Here is a 13,111-nt window from a genome sequence, read left to right as displayed (position 1 = left end):
CATTTATATATATAGTCATATATATACATGTATATATATGCATATATATATATATGTATATATATGCATTTATATATATGTATATATATGCATATATATTCATATATATATACATTCTGGACGGAGGCAACCTTTCTAGGGCAATTGCTCTTGACATATTTAAGGCCTTTGATAGGTTATGGCATAAAGGTTTCCTTCATAAGATCTCTAGCTATTGTATTGCTGGAAATGTCTTCTCAATTATTAAATCATTTCTTTCTGATAGGTTCATTAGAGTAGTAGTTGAGGGGCAAAAATCAGAAGCTCACAGTATTAATGCCGGTGTCCCTCAGGGGTCCATCCTGGGCCCAACTCTTTTCCTGATCTACATTAATGATCTTCCAAATCACATCCTTACATCATTTGTAGACATCTATGCTGACGACACTACCATTTATGGTAGCACATCTAAGACACTAAACTACCAAGTTCTCTCCAATTCTCTCTCCTCTGATCTTGAGCACGTAGTACAATGGGCTAAAGAATGGCTGGTTACTTTTAATGTATCTAAAACCAAGCTTCTCTCTTTACATCATCAACATTCTGATCCACATCTTACATCAATTGAAATGAATGGCTCTCGTCTTCAGGAGGCCTCAAGTTTTGACAAACTTCTTGGCTTGACCATTACTCCTGATCTTAAATGGAACACATACATCAAATCTGTTGCCAAAGCCGCTGGGAAAATGGTGGGATCTTTCTATCGATCCGGTAGATATCTCACTGCTGATGCTATTCTCTATATAAGAGCCAGGTACGTCCAAGGATCGAATACTGTTGCCACATCTGGGCAGGAGCTGCTATAAAGGACTTGTCCTGCCTTGATAGAGTTCAAAATAGACTTCGTAGCCTCGTAGGAGACGTCCTTTTCTCTTCCTTACAACCTTTATCTCACAGAAGAGATGTTGCGAGTTTTTCTCTGATGTATCGTTATTTTAATGGAAAGTGTTAGAATGAGCTTCAATCTATGGTCCCCCCTCGCCAAACATTCACAAGAAACACTCGTCTACCTGTAAACACTATCAATAATTCCCCCCACTCTTTATCTGTGCCTAAACCTAAACGTAGATTCCATGAACAAAGCTTTTTTTCTTAGAACTGCACGCCTGTGGAATTGTCTTCCGTTTTCCTGCTTTCCGGCTGACTACAATATGGTTGTCTTCAAGTCTAACGTAAATAAGTTCTTGATGAGGTGTTCCATATAAGTTATCAACTTTACCAAATTTTCATTACTAATGATTACTATAATGTCCAATTTCTACTGTACACTCTTTAACCCTTATCCTTGAGGGCCTCTTGGCCTTGATAATGAGTTGATGCCTATGTAAAAAAAAATATATATGTATATTTATTCATATATATATATATGTATATATATTCATATATATATATATGTATATATATTCATATATATATATATATGCATATATATATGCATATATATATACATGTATATATGCAAGCATATATATATGCATGTATATATATATGTATATATATATACATATATATATGCATATATGTATATGTGCAGATATATATATATGTATATCAATGCATATAAATATGTATATGTATATACATATATACATATATATATGCATATATATATGAATATATATACATATATATACATATTTATATGCATGTATATATATGAAGATATATATGTATATATACAGATATATATATATGCATATATATTTATATGTATGCATATATATACATGCATATATATGCATATATATATATATACATGCATTAATATATGTATATATGCATATATATTCATGTATCTATACATATATGTATATATTTATATACATATATATGTATATATGCGTATATATACATATATATGTGTATATACATATATATGCATGTATATATACATATATATGTATATATTCATATATATATACATATATATGTATATATACATATATATACATGTATATACATATATATGCATATATATACATATATATGTATATATACATATATATACATGTATATATACATATTTATGTATATATACATATATATACATGTATATATACATATATATACATGTATATATACATATATATGTATATATACATATATATGTATATATACATATATATGTATATATACATATATATGTATATATACATATATATATATATACATAAATATATATATATACATATATATATGCATAAATATATATATATACATATATATATATATATGCATAAATATATATATATATATACATATACATATATATATGCATAAATATATATATATATACATATATATATACATATATATGCATAAATATATATATACATATATATGCATAAATATATATATATACATATATATATATACATATATATGCATAAATATATATATATACATATATATGCATAAATATATATATACATATATATATACATATATATGCATAAATATATATATACATATATATATACATATATATGCATAAATATATATATATACATATATATATATACATATATATGCATAAATATATATATATACATATATATATACATATATATATGCATAAATATATATATACATATATATATGCATAAATATATATATACATATATATATGCATAAATAAATATATATACATATATATATGCATAAATATATATATACATATATATGCATAAATATATATATATATATATATACATATACATATATATACATATATATGCATACATATATATATATATACACATATATATACATATATATATGCATAAATATATATATATACATATATATATGCATGAATATATATATATACATATATATATATATACATATGCATATATATATATATTTATATATATACATATATATACATATATATATATATTTGTATATATACATATATATATACGTATATATTTATATTTATACATATATATATAAATTATTATTTATATACATATATATATATGCATATACATATATAATTATATACATATATATATATACATATATATATACAAATATACATATATATACATATACATATACATATATACGTATATTTATACATATATATACATATATATATGTATTCATATATATACATTTATATATACATATATACATATATTCATATATATTTACCTATATGTATATATATATGCATATATATATATACATATATATATATATATATATATATATATATATATATATATATACATTTATATGGTTAATGATGGAAAAAAAACAACATAATTTCATGATTTTTAATGTACAGTGAGTTACAGCGTGGGAAATTTCAAAACATGTCTTTAGTTTTCATATCGATACGTCACGAAATGTAATCATTATCAAAAAGTAAAATTTTTAGAATTTCTGATTTTGTTTTAGATTGATGTACAAGTCGAATATAGCAAATAACAGAACAGCTTATCAATATATTTATTAGTTAAGTTTTCCTGTACACAAAAAAAAAATGACGGAAAAATATCGAATAAAGTTTGAGAAAAAAATAAACTGCAGTTTTTCTGATATTGCCGAATTTTCGTCCTTATGTGCCTTTAAGCCAAAACGTTTGAGAAGATTATTTCCCCTCTTCTAACATTTAGACGCCATGTAGTTTTATGCCTTTCAGATCATTACCTCTGCATTCTAAAATAATGCTATTTATTATGCAAATTGTATGCGATATTTTTCCATAATTTTTGTAGCACACAGACATTTTTAACTGATGGGTAAATATATTCATAAGTTTTTTTTCTGTTGTTTTTTGAACTGCCATATTTGATTTGGGCTTCAACCTTAAAAAGAACCAATTTTTTTTTAAATTTCACATAATAAATATATTGAGTTCTATTTTTAGATCAGTAATTTAAACAGATATTTTTTTCAGAATCTGAAATATGCATATATTTTTAAAAAAATAACAAAAGCTGATATATATATAGATATCAGATAAAATTATAAAATGAAAAGTTCAATATAATTTAATATTCATAACTGTTTGCAGAGCCGGCCTTAGGCACAGACAAACTAGGCAGCCGCCTAGGGCCTCCGATTGGAAGGGTTTCACGCAGAAATCATACGAAAAACAAATTTATATACATAATGCAATGTTGCATGGGTTTGAATATTGCGCTTACCAATGCATCTGGCTGATATATTGATCCGAGGGATGTACGAAGTAAATTGCAAATATTTTCCAACATTGTTCCAGATATTGTTTCGTCTTCTCGTAATGCTTTACGTTTTATTTATTATGGTTTGAATACTACTGTTCCAAAAGTTGTTATAGTTGTTTGTATAGCATTGACAATCCCGATTACTGTTGCATCATCAAAAGAAGTTTTTCCAAGTTCAAATTAATCAAAAAAACTAAAAAATATAGGCATATTAATAAATGCGTGTTATATCAAAGCCTATTTACTTGCATACTTATTATAGAGTATGGTTAGAATTCACTAGTGGAATCGCTCATAAACATTTATATTGATATGCAGTGGCACTGTTACTATTTTTAGAAGTTCCTATCATGTCGCTCCTAATTTGAACATTACTGTTCCAAATGTCGCTATAGTCCTTCCTATAGAATTGACAATTCCGATTAGTGTTGCATCGAGGAAAAGAAATTTTTCCAAGTTAAAATTAATAAAAACTATTTGAGAACGACAATGACGCAAGAACGCTTGAACAATCTGGCAATGACATCCATCGAACGAGATATCATCCAGTCTCTGGATTATTCACAACTTATTCGAGACTTTGCTGCCATCAAAGCACGAAAATTTGATTTTTTGTTAAAGGTTTATGACATCTGCATGAATTTCAGTCATTTTTTTTATTTAGATATAAATGCAGGTAATTTTTAATAAAGTGCGTAATTTTATTTTTTCGATATTTATTTTTCTATTTCATTTGGGACCACCAAATTCACTTCGTGTAGGGCCTCCAATTACCTAAAGCCGGTACTGCTGCCTCATCCTCTTCAATGCAGAGTTTAAACAAGCGCGTCAGAGATCATTGCACTTTTAATATGAAGATGTCATGTGATCTTGTAGTTCACAGTTTATTAACTCAGAATAATAAATTAATGTTATTTATTACCAAAATCATATCCTACATACAGTCATAAGGTTTCTTTTTGTTATTTTTTAACTGCCATATTTGATTTGTGCATCAACCCGTTTTTTTTTAACTGATTTAAAAAAAAATTTTCAACAAAAAATAAACTCATATATATTGAGATCAATAAATTAGATATTTTTTCAGATTCCAAAATATGAATAAATAAATAAAAATGACAAAAGCTTTTATATATATATATATATATATATATATATATATATATATATATATATATATATATATATATATATATATATATATAGTAGATAAAATTTACAATAAAGTGAAAATTTCAATATTATTTAATATTGATCACTGTCTGGTCCTCTTCAATGCAGAGTTTAAATTTTGAATAAAGAAAGGTGATCGCTAACACTTGAAAGATAAACATCATGCTGCTGTTTATATTTAAAAAAAAAAAAAATATGTTGCGAGGCGGCACAGATGACGGACAGTCAAAATAATAACCTACAACAATAACCCTTATAAGCACATCATGCAGTGCTAAAAGGAAACAAGGACTAGTGGCTACAAAATTTATTAACAAAATCTTGATACACCATCCTACCTGTCATCTCACCTGATTATTCAGCCCGATGGTGATAGAGTCGTTGATTTTCTGGTTAAGCAAAGCATTTACAGGTGGGTGATGACTAAACTTTTTTTTCCCCCATAATTTTTTGTGTATTCAAACATTTTATCTGATAAGTATGTATTTTTCTGTTACTTTGTACTGAACTGCTATATTTCACCTGTGCAGATACATAAGAACCAAATTCCTTTACCATTTAGAGGAGGACTTCGTTTTTTGTTACCAAGTTTAATTCACTGTAATATGAGATCGGAATTATAATCTATTAAAACAGAACAAATTCTTTGGATGGCATGCTAGATAATTTACCAACTTGGAATTGTTTTGGCTAGAACATTATTTCATTTACATTTTCCGATTTGAGAAATTTCTTGGGAAAGCAAATTCTATAGTTTTAAAATACAGACATTTTTTTCCAAAAAGGCAATTTTTTTCTATTTATTTAAAAAAAAAAAACATAAAGATAGTTTGTTCTGAAAAATATCTTGTTACTTGTAAAATTTTAACTTCTGTTATTGTGAAGTATATTTAACTAAAATGACCTCCAATCTTGAATGAATCACAACTAAAATAATAAATATGGTGTAAAAAATGTTTTGTATTGATTCAATATATTTGCAGTTTTCATACACGGGTTGATTGAAATGGAAGGATAATAAGAATTACAAACCTAGATGATAACCAGATGTACGCCAAGATTATTGGTAGATGTTGCATCAAACAGTTGCCATACTTTCTAGTTCACTGCACCTATCATAACAAAGGTAATATAACATTTCAGCCAGATCAGCCTACTAGTTTTAAAGAAAATTTCTGGGGTGGTATTATCGTAACTAATACTTATTAACCTCTAACTGTGCATCAAACGGATACCATAATTCTTGGTTCGCTGCATCTTATAACAAAGATTTATACAAAATTTCAACCAGATCAGCCTAGTATTTTCTGGAAAGACAGAATAAGCAAAATGTAATATGCCTATTTTTGTCTTAACCTTGAAATTATCAAAACAATCAGTCTCGCTCATGCTCCTGATCGAAATATTGTTACATCTAGGTTATAATTCTTATTCATTATCCTACGTTTTTCGATGCTTCTAGGGTAATCGTATTACAAATACAAAACAAACCTTTTCTTTCTTTCGGTATAGCGAGGTCAATTGTGTATGTCAAGTCAGTAGTTGGTAATCTTAACCCTATTCCTAACCCTAATTAATTATTGAAGAAAAAGTTCATGAGGTAAAATGAATAAGAAACTTTAATTCTTTAGTTTATAAACATTTTGGTTGTTCATTTTTATTTTATAAATGGAAAGCTGACATTTCTAAAGATTTTAAACATTTTTGTTTATGGTGTTTAGGGGTTCTAAGAACTCTTTTGTGATGGGATAAGAATGAAAAAAAAAACAAAAAAAAAACAGGCGTTATTTCAAAATACAGAGGTAAAAGTTTTATACAGCAGATAGAATGATAAAAGTTTTATACAGCAGATAGAATGGTAAGGGACATGAATAATAAAAAAAAAACTTTCTTTTCAACCTTTTTCCATGAGTTTACAAAGAGAAAGAAAGAAATAAAAAAAGAAATTATGGAATAAAATCAAATCAGAATCGATTTTTTTCTTTGTGTGTTTGTGAAAAAAAAAAAAAAAAAAAAATGGGATTTATTTTTCTTTCTCCACTAAATATTTTTGAGACTTTGGTGACATGTAATTTTTTTATTTTTTGTATGCTTTTTTTTTTTTTTTTTTTTTTTTTTTTTTTCAATCAAATATTTATGCATATATTTTTTTTTTTGCCTTTTCGTTTAATATATATTTTTACCTGCACTTTTTTTTTTAATTTAAACTTTAAATGTTTTAAATTTATTTTACAACACATAATCTGAATTTCATAAAGTAAGAAAAATATATGAAAATGAAATAATGAAGGTTTTTGTATCTTATTTAAATATTTTTTTAATTTGTATTTCTTTTCAAAACGTTTCTTTTTTTTTTTTTTAAATCAGTGCAGGAAATAAAATCAGTGGATATCGTATGACACTTCATGTCAACTGCTCATGTTGAAGTTAACGGTGGCTTCATCTCTTTGAAAAAAAAAAAAAAAAAAAAACAGAAGTAAACAAACAGTTCCAGTGCTTCTTTAGGTACGTTTAGTGCTCCTTGACTCAACGATCCTCATCCTTTGGCCAAAACAAAAGTGTAGTATATGTTTTGATACTAAACTTGACCCGTTCTGTCCTCGATCAGTGAAGAAATCCTTCTAGACTGAGGCAATTTTTTTTTCCAGTCTAGAAGTTCCTTTTTTGGGGGGAAGCTGGAAGTTCCCAGTCAATGAAAGAGAAGTCCTTCTAGACTAAGGTAATATTTTTGTCTCAGTCTAGAGATTCAGTTTTTTTTCTTTTCTTTTTTTTTCTTTTTGTTTAGAAGGAAGCTGGATTTTCCCCACATTAAAAATCGGCCTTGTGTTTAATGCTGCCCTCGTGGGGAGACAATGATTCAATAAAGAATCTGCTAAACTTGATAAATACGATCCTAATTTTATGTATAGAAGTTGTAATGAAAATCGATTAAATTCTTTTCAATTTGACCTTTTCTTGTCTTTTTATTGTACAAATAAGAGTGACAAATTAGAATTATAAAAAGATTGCCAAGGACGATAACTCTATTTGGAGTTTTAGTTAAAATTGAGGCGTTATAAATGAAGTCCAGTTATCGTCCTTGAACATTTCTCTTCTAAATCCTACTAAAAAAATTTGAAATCTCAAGTTTCCATAATATGTGTATCTGTGTAACTAAAACCAAACAGAATTTCCCTAAACAGGGTTTCTTTCCAAGAACTTCATATACATGTAAAACATTGCCACAGAACTGCATCTTTATTGACTACAACATGATTGCCTTCAAGTCAAATTTCAGCAAATACTTGCTGAACCGTTCTTTTAAGTAATCAAATTTTTGTCCCTTTATTCGTCCACTGTTTTTCAACCTTCTTATAGCATAGTGCAGAATTCAACAGAGAATCTCAATAACTCTCATCCTCGGGTCACTTTTAGCCTTGCTAAGTGATGATTCCTTAGTATAAAATGTGCATAAAATTAGAATTGTAATCAACATTTAGGTTGGGTCGGATCATTAAGTCAAGAAGTCTAGACTAAACACAAATTACAGAAAAAAAAACAAAAAAAAAATAAATACTCCCACCTCAAAAAAAAAAAAGCTGCAAAAAATAAACATGAAGCAATATTCTTATATATATTCATGCCCGTTTGATTATAAAATGGTGAATAGTTTTTTGGGTTTTTTTTTTTTTTAAGAGGGGGTGTATCAGTTTAGTTTTCTATCCAATAGTTCTTGTTTGCTAAGAAGTAATTTTGTATTTTGTTCAATTTTGCACAATTTACACAAACGCTTTCGACTTTTGTGAGTTAACAACAGCTATCCATCGTTTTGAAATCAAACTGGCATTAATGAAAGAATTCTGCCTCAATACATACATTTCAGTGTGTGTGTGTGTGTGTGTGTGTGTGTGTGTGTGTGCGCGTGTGTGTGTGTGTAAAAATGTAAAATAAACAATATATAATTAATATGTATCTATGTACAGTCCATATACAACGCCTTTTATCATGTGTTATACAATAAAAGAAAGAACTTAGTCCCGGATTGAGATGTCAGTTCCTTTCTATCTTGCACCATCTTACTTTTCATTCTTTGGTTTACATTGAAATGTCCAAGATTGCAATGGAAAATCCTCGGCTCCAAGAAGGAAATACAGAAAATGCTTAAATCTCTTTAGAGATCTGATTTGGGGATAACGAAAAAAAGAAAAAAAAATTCCTTTCTACATCGTCTGAATCAAAATTCTGATGCAGTTTGGCTAGTAACAAAGTGTAGTATCTGTTCTTCTGCTGCATTTTGTCTATTCTGTCTTTGTTCTATGAAGGAGAAATGTTTTTTTAGACTGAGGTAAATTTTTTTCCAATCCAGAGTGAATCTTTTAGTGAGCTCTTCCCCCCCCCCACATAAAAAAAACAACCTTGTGTTTAATTTTGGTCTCACATGGAGATAAGTAAATAAGAAATGGAATATTAAATTTATTTGGGATTAGTTGTTAAAATTTGTTTTAAAATGTTTCTTTTCGTTGTTTTTTTTTCGTGTGTTTGTTTATTTTAATCACATATTGTTTAGAGTATATTGTGATAACCTCCCTATAAATTGTAGACTTTTGAAATTTCTTTTAAATTTCTAATGATTAAGCTGTAAGATTATCAACAAAACATTTGGTTCTTGTCTAAAATTACCTCATATTAAAAAAAAAAAAGTTGTATGATATGCATACCTGTAACAATACGAAAATATCATATTACAAATTCCATTGGTCAAACAGTTTTATTTTTAAACAAGAAAATCAAATGTTACCCTTGTCTTGTCCGCTATTTTAAAAACAATCTATAAAACAAAAATAACAAGGGAGAGAACTCAACAATTCAGACTTTCGAAATTTATGTTGTAATGTCTATGAATTCCCATTAATCGCTTAAAAATGATTTCCTTTATAAAAATAAAACTATTTGTTCAATTTATGTAATTTTTGGAATATGATATTTTTGCTTTGTCATTATACAGATTTTTCTTTATTTTTGGTTTTAATATAGAGAAATTTTGGACAAGAACCAAATATTTTCATACTCTGCCAGTTCTATCATGACCATCTAAATAGGAGGCCAGTTTCACAAAAAATGACATGACCTACGAACATCAGTCCAATAGTCACGGAACTACAGTACTGACTATTATGTAGGATGGTTAATTTTTGTTTCAATTTTCAAAGAAATTGTCGAGGGATTCATAAAACTGGTCCAAAAGTGACTGTATTTTATTTTTCGAAAGATAAAAATTGTTTTACATTTGGACGTGTGCAATGAAAAAGAAGTGTTTTTTTTTTTTTGTTTTTGTTTTTTTTTTGCCAGGAAAATATTGTGAAGTTTTATATTTCTTAAAAATGTACTTAATTACTAATTTATATGTGACTTTTAAGTTAAAAATGTACCCGTTTTCAAATGATTTTAAAATGAGATTTTTTACAACCCTTTTTTTTTCTTGATAATGCAGTCAACGATGTTGGATTATTTTTTTCTTTTTACTGTATATTTTCTGATAAGGATCTAAAAAAATAAGTAAATTTTTGGTTAGAAAGTTGAAAATCAATTTTTTTTTTCTTTTTTAGTTTTTAAATGTTAAACAAATAATTTTTACATGAGATTTTTCTAGACTGTTCTCTTAATAAGTAAAACTTACTGCTGTGTTATTCATATATTTGGAGAGATCTTCAATAAATGTAGCAAACGTGTTCATTTCTTTTTTTTTAATTTATTAAATTCCATTAAAGCTTTTTTTATAAAAAGAATGTTTCAAGTTTATTATTTCTGTGAGGAAGATTTTTTTTTTTTTGCGTAACAATATTTTTTAAAAGTAATGTTTATCCTTGTTCAAAAATATAAGTCGAGAAATACAAATATATTTTCATTAAATAAACCTTATAAACTATAACTTTTTATATATTTATTCCCAAATATTTTTAAAAAATTTTTTGGCATCAACAAGTTTTATAACACTTACAAAATTCATTAAAAATTCGTTTTTTTTTTGTATTTATGCAGAATACGGACCGTGCTAAAATAATGATGTCATTTATAAACCCATTCTTAACTAAATTATACATTTTTCTATAATTTTGATTTTAAAAATATATACTTCTGCGCTAGTAACTTTGTAATTAAATTATTTCTTTGAATTTAAACCGTTTTCATTTTTTTAATTATTTATCATTTGCATTTGTTTTTTTTTTAAAGATTTATCATTCATTCTCATTTGTAAAAAAATTTATTGTTCGATTTTAATTTCTTTGATTATTGTTAATTCCCTAGATTCATAATTCAGTTTTTTAAATATTTGATTGTCCCCTGCTTCAAACATAATTTTACATACATAATTCTTGTTTTAGCTTTTATATTGTATAAAATTGAGTTTCAATATAAATCGAATCATGGTATTTTTAATTCAATTTTAAGAAATAATAAAGGAATTTTAGTTTTAAATCCATGAAACAACAAAATGAGTATTTACACAGTGTTGTTTAGCAGAAATGACACAAAACATTTTCTTTTGTAATTTTTTTTCTTTTTTTAAATTAATATTGAATAAGTTCAGTTTCAGTATAAATAGCGTTTCTTATTTTTGTCTTTTCCAGTACAAGTTTTTAAGTATTCTCATGTTTTTATAAAAAGCTCTCATTCATTATCAGCGGTGACTTATCGACATATCTTACTTACTTGGACATCAGGCGTGACGTCATTTTTCAGTGACGAGGCCTCCCATTTACGAGAATAACGGTCATATATAAAGCATGTTTAGTTATCTCCCTTTTTTCTAGGTGGAGGATTAGGGTTTGCAACATTTTATTTGTTTTCGCACGATAACTGTGTGGTATTCAAACTTTTTCAATTTGTATCTTTTACATAACAATATATTTTTAATGTAATTTTTTATCAGTCATGATTGTTTAAAAGAAAATTTCAAAAATATAGATTTTAGGAGAGCGGGTGGTGTAGTATATTTTAACCCAATATTTTTTAATTTATGTAAATACATTTTGCTAAGCTTTGCTATTTAATCATAGAAAAACTAGGGCTATATCCAAATGAGTTCCGGTTTCGAAAGTCCCAGGAAGTAAACGGTGTTAGTTAATTCGAAGATCTCGTCGAGTTACCTCCCGTTTTGTATCCTTTACTTAATGTGTTAGGATTTCCATCAATATCATCTACTGGATTTGGTACATATGTGCTTCGATTACGTTTATTTTGTTTAATTTATTAGATGTGAAAAAAGTACATATTTTTTGTGTGCTTCTACACTCTATCTCCGAAATTGGAAACGCCATTTTATTTCACGCACCTGCTGTCTAAATCCAAGGGAGAAGTCAATATTTTAAACTATGGCCGAAGTTAGAAAAAAAAAACTTCCGGAAAGAACTATGAAAAAACTAAATAAAGTGAAAGAGAACATATATTCATAATTGTTTAATTGGAAATGTTTCGATTCAATTAATTTAATTTCATGAAACATATTTTTTTTTTAATTAAAAACAGATAATGAAATGACATAAACTGGGCGAGCGCCATTTGAAAACCAAAACATTTATTGTATAAAAATTTATCCAAATATAATTGTAAAAACATTTACTGAAAAGTTTACGTAAGAAAATAGAATTTTAATAAAACAATTTTGTAATGAAAGCAACGTTGGATTTTTATAAAATAGTTTTTTTGTTTTTTTTCGA

The sequence above is a fragment of the Euprymna scolopes genome, chromosome 15 (assembly GCF_053919585.1).
Source record: "Euprymna scolopes isolate OS-2025 chromosome 15, ASM5391958v1, whole genome shotgun sequence".
NCBI classification, from domain to species: Eukaryota; Metazoa; Mollusca; class Cephalopoda; order Sepiida; family Sepiolidae; genus Euprymna; species Euprymna scolopes.
This window is presented reverse-complemented; position numbering follows the sequence as displayed.